At 40.9% G+C, this 12,598-nt stretch overlaps 1 protein-coding gene across 7 annotated transcripts in view; it reads left to right on the top strand.

The window, feature by feature from the left end:
* The window catches only part of PPP2R5E (protein phosphatase 2 regulatory subunit B'epsilon), a 184,125-nt gene that overhangs the window by 55,452 nt on the left and 116,075 nt on the right, over positions 1–12,598 (top strand). The window lies entirely within an intron of this gene.

Below are 12,598 nucleotides of genomic sequence, written 5' to 3'. Positions count from 1 at the left end.
AAAAAAAAAAAAAAAAAAAAGTGTGTACCCAGATAAAATAGTGTGTTATTCCAAATCTAGAATTGAGATTTTAGTTTTTATTGTTAGTTCTGTCAGTCTTTCAGTCATTTGGCTTCTTTCTTTCTTTCTTTTTTTTTTTTTTATTATACTTTAAGTTCTAGGATACATGTGCACAACGTGCAGGTTTGTTACATATGTATACATGTGCCATGTTGGTGTGCTGCACCCATTAACTCATCATATCTCCTAATGCTATCCCCCCCGCATTTGGCTTCTTTGCTCATTCTTTTAAGATTTAAGTTGGAGAAGAAAAATCACATCCATTAGTTTTGATTACTCAGATCAATAAATTGAAAAGGAAAATTAGAATCATTTAAATTTGACTGCATATGATGAAATTCTGCTAAATTGAACTATAAATTACATGTTTATTAAGCACTTAATAAACACTTACTAAAACAGTGTTCTAAATTGAACTATTTCCCTCTGTATATTTTCTTAGTTATTGATGGGTTATGGTTCAAGAGGGGAGCTGGGTGAGGTTTCTCAACTCTTTGAGGTTGGTTTGGCAAATTTCATTAAGCCTTAAGTGGCTCACTCTTTTCTTTTGAGTTAGAGTCTCACTCTGTTGCCCAGGCTGGAGTGCAGTGGCATTGATCTCGGTTCATTGCAACCTCCGCCTTTCAGGTTCAAGTGATTCTTGTGCCTCAGCATCCTGAGTAGCTGGGACTACAGACGTGAGCCACCATGCCTAACAAATTTGTGTGTGTGTGTGTTTTTAGTAGACCCAGGGTTTTACCATGTTGACCAGGCTGGTCTCTAACTGCTGACCTCAGGTGATCTGCCCGCCTTGGCCTCCTGAAAGTGCTGGGATTATAGGCATGAGCCACTGCACCTGGCCAAGTGGCTCACTCTTGAGGGCTCAAGCAGTGTTGGCATAATGTTACTGGATAAACGGTGAACACCAATACATCCCAGTGTATGATGCAGAATAATCCACAAAGCATGATTTATAGAAGTAGTGATATATTTACCAAAGAAAATCCTAAACACTTAATTTGTAAAATGAACAGTGCAAATTATTTTTAAGTCTTGGTCTTGAAAAATACTGTAAATGGCTTAAAAAACGTATGCTTGGCCGGGCATGGTGACCCATGCTTATAATCCCAGCACTTTGAGAGGCTGAGGCAGGAGTATTGCTTGAACCCAAGAGTTGGAGACCAGCCCAGGCAACATAGGGAAACCTTGTCTCTACAAAAATCAAAGAAACTAGCCGGGCATGGTGGTACGTGCCTGTTGTCTCACTTACTTGGGAGGCTGAGGCAAGAGGATCATTTGCACCCAGGAAGTCGAGGTTGCAGTGAGCCATGATTGCACCACTACACTCCAGCCTGGGTTACAGAGAGAGAGAGAGAGAGAGAGAGAGGGAGGAGGAGGGGAGGGGGGGGGAGAGGGAGAGACCCTATCTTGAAAACAAACAAACAAACACCCAAAATGCTTGCCAAAAAAAATGAAAACAAATTAGTGTGCATTCTTTTAGACTTTTTTGTCTATATATACACATATATGTAGACATTTTTATTTTATTTTATTTTAAATGGAGCCTTGCACTGTCACCCAGGCTGAAGTGCAGTGGCACAATCTCAGCTCACTGCAAGCTCTGCCTCCTGGCTTCAAGCAATTCTCCTGCCTCAGCCTCCCTAGTTGCTGGGATTACAGGTCACCATATTGCCCAGCTAATTTTTTTTTTTCTTTTTTTTGTATTTTTAGTAGAGATGGGGCTTTACCATGTTGGCCAGGCTGGTCTTTACCTCCTGACCTCAAGTGATCTGCCCGTCTCAGCCTCCCAAAGTGCTGGGATTACAGGCGTGAACCACCGTGCCTGGCCAGACATGTTTATTTTTATAAACATAGTACTGTACTCTTTCTCTCTCACTATATATATTTCTATGATTTTTTTTTTTTTTTTTTTTGGTCTTTGAGACTGACTCGCTCTGTTGCACAGGCTGGAGCGCAGTGGCATGTTCTTGGCTCACTGCAACCTCCTTCTCCCAGGTTCAAGTGTTTCTCCTGCCTCAGCCTCCCAAGTAGCTGGGATTACTGGTGCACGCCACTGGGCCAGCTAATTTTTGTATTTTTAGTAGATATGGGGTTTCACCGTGTTAGCCAGGCTGGTCTCAAACTCCTGACATCCGGTGATCTGCCTGCCTCGGCCTCCCAAAATGCTGGGATTACAGGGATGAGCCACCATGCCCGGCCTTTTTTTTTTTGTTTTTTGAGATAAGGTCTGGCTCTGTTGCTCAGGCTGGTGTGCAGTGGCGTGATCTTGGCTCACTGCAGCCTCCGCCCCTTGGGCTCAAGCTATCCTCCCACCTCACCCTCCCAAGTAGCTAGAACTACAGGCATGCACCACCATGCTTGGCTAGTTTTTGTATTTTTTTGTAGAGATGGAGTTTTGTCATGTTGTCCAGGCGTGTCCTGAACTGGTGAGCTCAAGTGATCCACTCACCTCAGCCTCCCAAAATGCTGAGATTACAGGCACGATCCACCATCTTGGCCTCTGCGAATGTTTCATTTCCTACTGAAAAGGTTGTCATTTTTTTTGTCGTCTTTTTTTTTTTTAAATGGCTGTACAGCTGGGCGCGGTGGCTCACACCTGTAATGCCAGCACTTTGGGAGGCTGATGGGGGCAGATCACCTGAAGTCAGGATTTCGAGACCAGGCTGGTCAACCTGGTGAGAGACCCTGTTTCTACTAAAAATACAAAAAATTAGCCAGGTGTGGTGGTACACACCTGTAATCCCAGCTGCTCAGGAGGCTGAGGCAGGAGAATCACTTATACCCAGGAGGTGGAGGTTGTAGTGAGCCGAGATTGTGTCACTGCACTCCAGCCTGGACAACAGAGTGAGACTCTTGTCTCATAAATAAATAAATAAATAAATGGCTGTACAGTCTTCCAAGGTGTGAATAAGTAGTAACTTACTTACGGCCACTTTCTTACTGATAACATCTGGAGCATTTTTATTTTACTGCTGTTGTAAACAACATTGGTGGGGAACTACTTAAGACATATCTCTGTGTTCACATAGGGGAGTATGTCTATAAGATAAATTCTTAAAAGTGGAATTCTGGGTAAAAAATAAAAGCCTTGGTAGGTGCTGCTACATTGCTTTATACATTGCATTTTACATTTCTAGTAGAGTATTTGAGAATACCTTCTTCCTACAGTTTAATTTAAACAGCTAAAATTTAAAACTATAATTTTAAAAAGAACAAGTAACCTGACTTTAGGAGTTGGAACATCATCTGAATACTTGACCATCATTACTGGTTAATTGGATTTTTAGAAGTTTACAAACTAAATTAGTGAGGCAGATACCATTACTTCCACAGTGATTTAAGAATCCTGTGTCATTTGAAGCTTACCTGGTTAATATTCCTAGAGTACTTCATTATATTGTTATCCTTCATGTGTGGTAATATCAGAAATTTTGTCAGAAATACGTTTTGCCACATGTGCAAAACAGCTTGAGTACAGTTTGTCACGCTGGATACAGTGTAAGCAGCCTTTATTTAGCAACTGTTTTCGGTGTCTTTGCTCTCTACTGATGATTCTCACCTAGGGGTTCTTTTGCACCCCCGCTCCCCCCCCAACACAGGGCAATTTGGCAATGTCTGGAGATACCTGGTTGTGACACTTGAGTGAGGAATGAAGTCGGAAACAGTAAGGACTTGGTACTGGCATCTAGTGGCAGACAGGCCACGGATGCTGCTGAATATCCTACAGTTCACAGAAGAGCTGCTCACAATAAATAGTTATCTCGTTAGCTTGGCTTGGTGGCGAGTGCCTGTAGTCCCAGCTACACAGGAGGTGGAGGCAGGAGGATCACTTGAGCACGGGAGTTTGGGGTTAAAAAAAAAAACAAACAATCCACAAAACCAAAAAATAGTTATCTGGGCCTGACTGTCAACAGTGCTGAGGTTGAGAAACCCTGCTTTACACAAAGGAGTTAGGGTGCTCTATCATACATCTATCTGATGATTCCTTTGCTTAAACCGATTCTACCCTATTTCTTTCTTTTTTTTTTGAGATGGAGTCTCGCTCTGTCACCCAGGCTGGAGTGCAGTGGCGTGATCTCGGCTCACTGCAAGCTCCGCCTCCTGGGTTCATGCCATTCTCCTGCCTCAGCCTCCCGAGTAGCTGGGACTACAGGTGCCTGCCACCACGCCCGGCTAACTTTTGTATTTTAGTAGAGACGGGGTTTCACCGTGTTAGCCAGGATGGTCTCGATCTCCTGACCTCGTGATCCGCCCGCCTTGGCCTCCCAAAGTGCTGGGATTACAGGCGTGAGCCACCGCGCCCGGCCGATTCTACCCTATTTCTTATGGCTGCATGCCACACTCACCTTTAGTAGATCAGAATTTCTTGCCTAGAGCGGCTGGCTGCTCTTGACTTTGTGTTGTTGTTTCTAGCTTTTTCATGTTTTGCTCAGCGGTAGGGACAGGCAGGCCAATTTAGTAGAGCTTGGCAAAGTGAAGCCTGGTATCTTCTATGAGGGTATAAAAGTTGTCTAAAGACTCCATGTCTGGTTCTGATAAGGCTCCTGGTAATTTCTGGACTGGAAGACTTGGCTGTCATTGTTTTGCTGTTAAGTACCCCTTTCCACTCAGATGTAAAAGTAAAACACACACATGCCACCATCCTTCCCAACCAAACCAAAACAACAACAATAAAAAACCCAACAAACAAAAACAAAACACTTGATGATCAAGGAGAGCCTAAGATAACTCTTCTTATTCCACATTTCAAGTTTGTGCTTGATCTGTGCTATCATACAAGAAACCCAACTGGTATGACTGTCCTGAGTGCATTTCCAGTGAAGAGGCTGGGAGAGTCCAAAAGAATGTTTTGAGTCATCAGATCCTTTTAAAATGTCAGATTCTTTCCATGGGATTAATTTAAACCTGTTATGACCCTTTAAAAATCTTTATAAGAGGCCTTAGAGCCATAATAACGTGGAATACTGCTTGTTTAGTGAAAGTCTTCCTAAAGAGCACCTTTATATTTGGTTTAATTTTTTACATTGTCAACCATCATGTAAGAGTCAGTCAGGAATTTTTGAGTCCTTAACTGGAAAGAACAGCTGCGTGGTGCAGAAAGTCTCATGAAGTAAGTCTCCTTATGAATAAAAGGAAGCTGTCCCATTAGAAAATAAAGCATTATTATTTTTTCTTCCTTTATCATGACAATTTAGGTTGTATTAGGTGTATATAAAGCATATATATAAAGCAAAGCGTATTAGGTATTTATAAAGATGTAAAAAAATCAGTGTGCCTTTAAGATACACTTGTAATTCTTGTTCGGAGGTAGTAAGCTGTAGGTCAGGTTATTGAAGAACAGAGAATGATTAGGTTTCTTTTGTGAACACAGAGTAGAAAGTTTCTGGGCTCTTCCAGGGCCTAGGGAATGGAAAGTTTTCCCCTTTGTTTCTTGATGTGTTTTTTTGTCCCCTTTGTTTCCTTTATTGTCTTACTTTAGTGCTCCCTAATAAAAATATGATACAGACCACAAATGTGGGACACATATGTAATTTTAAATTTTCCAGTAGTCAGATTTAAAAAAAGTAAAAAGAAACAGAAGAAATTAATTAATTAATTAATTAATTTTTTTGAGATGGAGTTTCATTCTTGTCACCCAGACTGGAGTGCAATGGTGCGATCTCTGCTCACTGCAACCTCTGCCTCCCGGGTTTAAGTGATTGTCGTGCCTCAGCATCCTGAGTAGCTGGGACTACAGGCGCGTGCCACCACGCCTCGCTAATTTTGTATTTTTAGTAGAGATGGGGTTTTACCATGTTGGCCAGGCTGGTGTTGAACTCCTGACCTCAGGTGATCTGCCCACCTCGGCCTCCCAAAGTGTTGGGATTATAGGCGTGAGCCACTGTCCCCGGTCTGAAATTAATTTTAATAATATGCTTTCTTTAACTCAGTATATCTAAAATATTATCATTTCAACATGTAACCAATATAAAATGAGCTATTTTAGATTCTTTTTTTCACACTACATCTTTGAAGTCTCATGTGTATTTTATATTTACAGCATACCTCAATAAGGACTAGTCATATTGCTGTTTTTTAAAATTATAGATTCAGGGAGTCCATGTACAGGTTTGTTACATGAATATATCACTCTATGCTGAGGTTTGGATTTGAATTGAACTTGTTATCCAAATAGTGAACACAGTATCCTGTGGGTAGTTTTTCAACCCTTGCCACCTGGCTTCCCCCTTCTGCAGTCCACAGTGTCTGTTGTTCTTATCTTTATGTTCACGTGTACCCAATGCTTAACTCCTACTTATAAGTGAAAATATGCGGTATTTGGCTTTCTGTTCCTGTGTTAATTCAGTTAGGATAATGACCTCCAGCTGCATTCACGTTGCTGCAAAGGACATGATTTCATTCTTTCTTATGCTGCATAGTATTCTATGGTGTATATGTTCCACATTTTTTTTTTTTAATCCAGTCCACTGTTGAAGGTTGATTCCATATCTTTCCTATTGTGAATAGTGCTGTGATAAACATGAGAGTGCAGGTGTCTTTTTGGTTGAACAACCATTTATTTTTCTTTGGGTATGTACCCAGTAATGGAATTGCTGGGTCAAATGGCAATTCTGTTTTTAGTTCTTTGAGAAATCTCTAAACTGCTTAACATAGGGGCTGAACTAATTTACAATTCCATCATCAGTGTATGAGCGTTCCTTTTTCTCTGCAACCTTGCCAACATGTTATTTTTTGACTTTTTAATAGTACCCATTCCGACTGGTATGTGATGGTATCTTGTGATTTTGATTTGCATTTCCCTGATGATTAGTGATAGTGAGCATTTTTTGATAGGCTTGTTGACTGCTTGTATGTCCTCTTTGAGAAGTGTTTGCTCATGTCCTTTGCCCACTTTTTAATGTGGTTGTTTTTTTCTTGTTGATTTGCTTGAGTTTCTTCTAGATTCTCGATATTAGTCCTTTGTCAGATGCATAGTTTGCAGATATTTTCTCCCATTCTGTAGGTTGTCTGTTTACTCTGTTGATAATTTCACTGTGCAGAAGTGCTTTAGTTTAATTAGGTTCCACTTGTCAACTCTTGATTTTATTGCATTGCAGAATGATATTTCCTACGTTTTCTTCTAGAATTTTTATAGTTTTGAGATCTTACATTTAAATCCTTAATCCATCTTGAGTTAATTTTTATATATGGTGAAAGATGTAGGGGTCGAGTTTTGTTCTGCATATGGTTAGCCAGTTTCCCCAACACCATTTACTGAATAGGTAGGACTAATCATATTTCAAGTGCTCAGTAGTTATACATGGCTAGTGGCTGCTATATTGGTTAGCACAATTTTATTTGGCCTAGTTCTTCTACTCTGCAAGAATTTTACTACTTATTAGCTAGAGGTCATTCAGACTTAGGTATTCATATACTAACATATACATAAAATTTAAGGAAAAAAGTATGTTTATAGTTACTTACCTCAGCTACTTGTTTTTAAGATACACAAAATATATCATGTTTCAGCATTGTAGGTGATGATATAAATTGGCCTGGACTTCATTGGATTTGTGGCTGTATGCGTGCCACTTTTCTAGTTACATGTATTCTTTAAACATTGATATGTAGCTGAGAAAAGCATCACTCAAAGAAAAGGAAGATGACTTGTACTTGAATTAAAGTCTGATATACCATGGTAGAAATATTCTTTTTTTTTTTTTTTTTTGAGACGGAGTCTCGCTCTGTCGCCCGGGCTGGAGTGCAGTGGCCGGATCTCAGCTCACTGCAAGCTCCGCCTCCCGGGTTTACGCCATTCTCCTGCCTCAGCCTCCCGAGTAACTGGGACTACAGGCGCCCGCCACCTCGCCCGGCTAGTTTTTTTGTATTTTTTTTAGTAGAGACGGGGTTTCACCGTGTTAGCCAGGATGGTCTCGATCTCCTGACCTTGTGATCCGCCCGTCTCGGCCTCCCAAAGTGCTGGGATTACAGGCTTGAGCCACCGCGCCCGGCCAGAAATATTCTAAATCTCGGTGTCATCAGGAAACTTGTTGATAATTGAAATTAAGAATTTTGGTATTGGCTAGGTGCAGCAGCTCATGCCTGTAATTCCAGCACTTTGGAAGGCCAGAGGGCAGATTGCTTGAACTTAGGAGTTCAAGACCAGCCTGAGCAATGTGGCAAAACCCCATCTCTACAAAAAATACAAAAATTGGCTGGAAGTGGTGGTGTGCACCTGTAGTCCCAGCTACTTGGGAGGCTGACTTGAACCTGTGAGGTCAAGGCTGCAGTGAGCCATGATTGGGCCACTGCACTCCAGCCTGGGTGAGAGTGAGACTCTGTCTCAAAAAAAAAAAAAAAAAAAAAAAAAAAAAAAAAAAAAAAAAAAAAAAGGAAAACAACAACAAAAATTATGGTATTTGGTGACCAACATTGAGTATGGGGCTATATAAATCCATGAAGAAGNATCAGGAAACTTGTTGATAATTGAAATTAAGAATTTTGGTATTGGCTAGGTGCAGCAGCTCATGCCTGTAATTCCAGCACTTTGGAAGGCCAGAGGGCAGATTGCTTGAACTTAGGAGTTCAAGACCAGCCTGAGCAATGTGGCAAAACCCCATCTCTACAAAAAATACAAAATTGGCTGGAAGTGGTGGTGTGCACCTGTAGTCCCAGCTACTTGGGAGGCTGACTTGAACCTGTGAGGTCAAGGCTGCAGTGAGCCATGATTGGGCCACTGCACTCCAGCCTGGGTGAGAGTGAGACTCTATCTCAAAAAAAAAAAAAAAAAAAAAAAAAAGGAAAACAACAACAAAAATTATGGTATTTGGTGACCAACATTGAGTATGGGGCTATATAAATCCATGAAGAAGAGTTTTGGGACAAATAGTTTGTATTGAGTGAGGGTATGTGAGAGGCAGTGATACTTGAAAAGTGAATTAGCAATTTTTTAAGTTCATTTTTTTACTTTCCAAATCTTCTTTGGTGAGCCTACATTACTTTTATAATCAGAAATAAATTACCCCCCCAAATTAATGCAAAAAGTAATTAAATCAAAGCAAGAACAAAACCAAAAAACCAATACCACCAATAGTACACAAAAGTAAAGAGGTTCGAAGACCTGGATTCTAATTCTGGTTCTGTTGTTAACCATCTGTGTGATTTTGGATGAGTCAGTTAACCCCTCTGGGTTTCCACTTCTTCATCTATAAAACCAGAAATTAAAGTTGCTTAGATTCTTTAGGTCTTTTTGGTCATACAGTTGGGTAACACAGTTCCATGATAGCTTTCATGAAAGTCTTTTTGGGAATTTTTTATTTATATTTATATTTTATTTATTTAAGATGGAGTCTTGCTCTGTTGCCCAGGCTGGAGTGCAGTGGTGCGATCTTGGCTCACTGCAACCTCTGCCTCCTGGGTTCAAGCAATTCCCTTGCCTCAACCTCCTGAGTAGCTGGGACTACACATATGTGCCACCACGCCAGGCATTTTTGTATTTTTAGTAGAGATGGGGTTTTACCATGTTGGCCAGGCTTGTGTCGAATTCCTGACCTCAAGTGATCTGCCCGACTCTGCCTCCCAAAGTGCTGGGATTACAGGTGTGAACCATAATGCTTGGCCCTTTTTTTGGGAATTCTTTAGAAGGAATTAGAGAGTCTAGGAGATTCTCCTAAAATCATTCACATGGCTGGGTACAGTGGCTCACACCTGCAATCTCAGCACTTTGGGAGGCCGAAGTGGGAGGACTGCTTGATCTCAGGAGTTTGAGACTAGTCTGGGCAGCATAGCAAGACCCCGTCTCTACAAAAAGAATAAAACAAAAAATTAGGTGGACATGGTGGTGTGTGCCTCTAGTCTTAGCTATTTGGGAGGCTGAGGTGGGAGGATTGCTTGGAACAAGGAGTTTGAGGCTTCAGTGAGCAATGATTGTGCCACTGCACTCCACCCTGAGCAACAAAGCAATACCCTGTCTCAAAAAGAGTCATTCACATAAATGCCTGCTAAGTAGCAAGCAGTGCCCTTTGGCAGGAAAGCATTTGGAAGAAATTGTCCTAAGTAGGTGTGCGGGTGAGATGGGGGTGGAAAGAAGCAAAAACATGAGAACGAATAATAGAAATAAAATATTTATGTAATACAGTATAATGTAAAAGGTGCTTCCTGGTTTTGTGTCTCATTTGATGTCATTTTTTATATTGGAGACATAAGGGAGAATATAAGGAAGCAGTTGAGACTGTGTGAAAGACAAATAAAGAAGAGGAAGTTACTAAAACCTTGATGGTACTGTAATAAAGCAGTTGGAGTCACCTGAGAAAAGAATATTTGGACTGAATCTGAGAGGAAAATTAAGAAAAAGTGATTGTGTTGAGATGATCAATGTGAGGATGGAATCCTGAAATTAAGTGTTGTTGAGCTGTAGAAATAAGAGGAAGTATTCTTTGACAGAGTAAATACATACAGCATATACTGTTGGGATTATTACTGGGTTTAAAGATGTTTTGAAAGGTGAAACACTAACTCGTTTAGAAAGGACTAAAATTACAAATTTGTTAAGACCCTCAAAACATAGATGTACCTCTCAGGCTTATATAGCAGTCTCTGAATGCTTTTCAGAAATCATTAGATTGATTTCAAAATGCCTACATCGTTGGCACTGACTTTTATCCACACTTTGCACTTCCCTTATTTTTAACCAAGCTTCTATTCTCCAAACTACTCACCTGAAGAAGCAAAACATCTATTGATGTTACCAGCAACAATGTTTAGGAGCATTGGAGAAAAAGACAAGAGGAATTTAAGAGAGGCGGGGTAAACAGTGATAGTTTTAATTCCAAATCTGATTTCCTACTGGACTGTATCACATTTCTCTTATTTTAAAATGTCTTAACAACTTGAGCTAATGTTTATTTTCACTTTCAAGTAATATGACATTATGGAAATTGAGGCAATGTGTTAAAATACTAGGATACTGGTTTTGTGTTACGTTTCTCGACAGATAACTTTCTTAGATTCTTCCTAAGGTAGGAAATATTCTTGTTAGAGGGCCTGGGTATAGATGTGGGTTTATGGGCAGCTGTATTGGAAATACACTATTTGTTACAGGAGCATGTGGGTTTGAGACAGTTCAGCTGTATTCATGTTATGTGCTGGTCTCATAGGACTACAGGGATACAGATATAATTATATGTAATTCAAGAGGTTATATATGATTGCATGATACAGTCAAATTAAGTGCTGTAAGAGAGATGAGAGTGAGGGGCCCCTGCGGCTCAAAGGATGGGAGAGATCACATCAGGTTCAGGGAATCAGCCAGGAAAGTCTTCATGAAAGAAGTGACATTTGAGAGAACCCTCTAAGAATGGGTGGAGAGAGAGGCTGGAGCGGAAAGGGGCTTTTGAAGTAAACAGATCAGGGGTCAGACATGGGGTTAGCTGAGCCACAGACTGGGACTTAGAGTTTATGCGGGATGGTGGGGAAAAAGGAGGCAGGAAAGCAGAAACAGGATAGGAAAGGAAATGGGAGGGTGGGAAACAGTGGCGTACTGTGGACGACGTGTGTTTTGCAGCTTTATATTCTGGTATAACCCAAATGATTTTGTTGGTAAACACTTGTGATGGGATTTTATATCTAGTGTGTATATAATTTAGTATACATTTCAAAATAAGAATACTGGCCTATATACATAATAGGTGTTTATGTATGAATGTGTGTGTAACTGATACCAGAAAAGAGTGCTTCTTTTGGGATTTGTTAGGGAACCTACCATTTGTGCAAATGTTTCTACTTGTGAGCACCATGAAAAAAAATTGCTCCCTGGTAGAAATGTTTAAAGGATCTGTGTGTGTGTGTGTGTGTGTGTGTGTGTGTGTGTGTGTAATGGGGAAAGATAGATGGGTGAGATGGGGGGAGGAGAAATCAGGAGAGGGGAGGAGAGAAATGGGAATTGGGAAAAGAGGATCTAGAACTTTAAAATGTGATTAGGGTACATTTTTTTTAGAGGAAATGCCTTTAGGGCACTTCACCATCAAAAAACGTTTGTTGTCAGCCAGTGCAGTGGCTCATGCCTATAATCCCAGCACTTTGGGAGGCTGAGGTGGGCGGATCACCTGAAATCAGGAGTTTGGGACCAGCCTGGCCAACATGGTGAAACCCTGTCTCTACTAAAAATACCAAAATTAGCTGGGCATAGTTGTTCATGCCTGTACTCCCAGCTACTTGGGAGGTAGAGACAAGAGAATCACTTGACCGGGAGGTGGAGGTTACAGTGAGCTGAGAGATCTTACCACTCTGCTCTAACCTGGGTGACAGAGGGAGACTCAGTGTCAAAAAAAAAAGTGTTTGTTGTCAGTATATGTACAATGACAAAAACAATAGTGTTAATTCTTATGAATTACTAAAAGTTAAAACACTTGCAGACTTTTATTTTTCTCTACCTTAAAAAAAATTGTGGCTGGCGGGGCGCAGTGGCTCATGCCTGTAATCCCAGCACTTTGGGAGGCCGAGGCAGGAAAATCGCTTGAACCTGGGAGGCAGAGGTTGTGGTGAGCCGAGATCACACCGT

The sequence above is a fragment of the Rhinopithecus bieti genome, unplaced genomic scaffold (genome assembly GCF_001698545.2).
Source record: "Rhinopithecus bieti isolate Rb0 unplaced genomic scaffold, ASM169854v2 scaffold_26226, whole genome shotgun sequence".
NCBI classification, from domain to species: domain Eukaryota; kingdom Metazoa; phylum Chordata; class Mammalia; order Primates; family Cercopithecidae; genus Rhinopithecus; species Rhinopithecus bieti.
The sequence above is the reverse complement of the archived record's forward strand: the minus strand, read 5'-3'. Positions and strand labels throughout refer to the sequence as shown.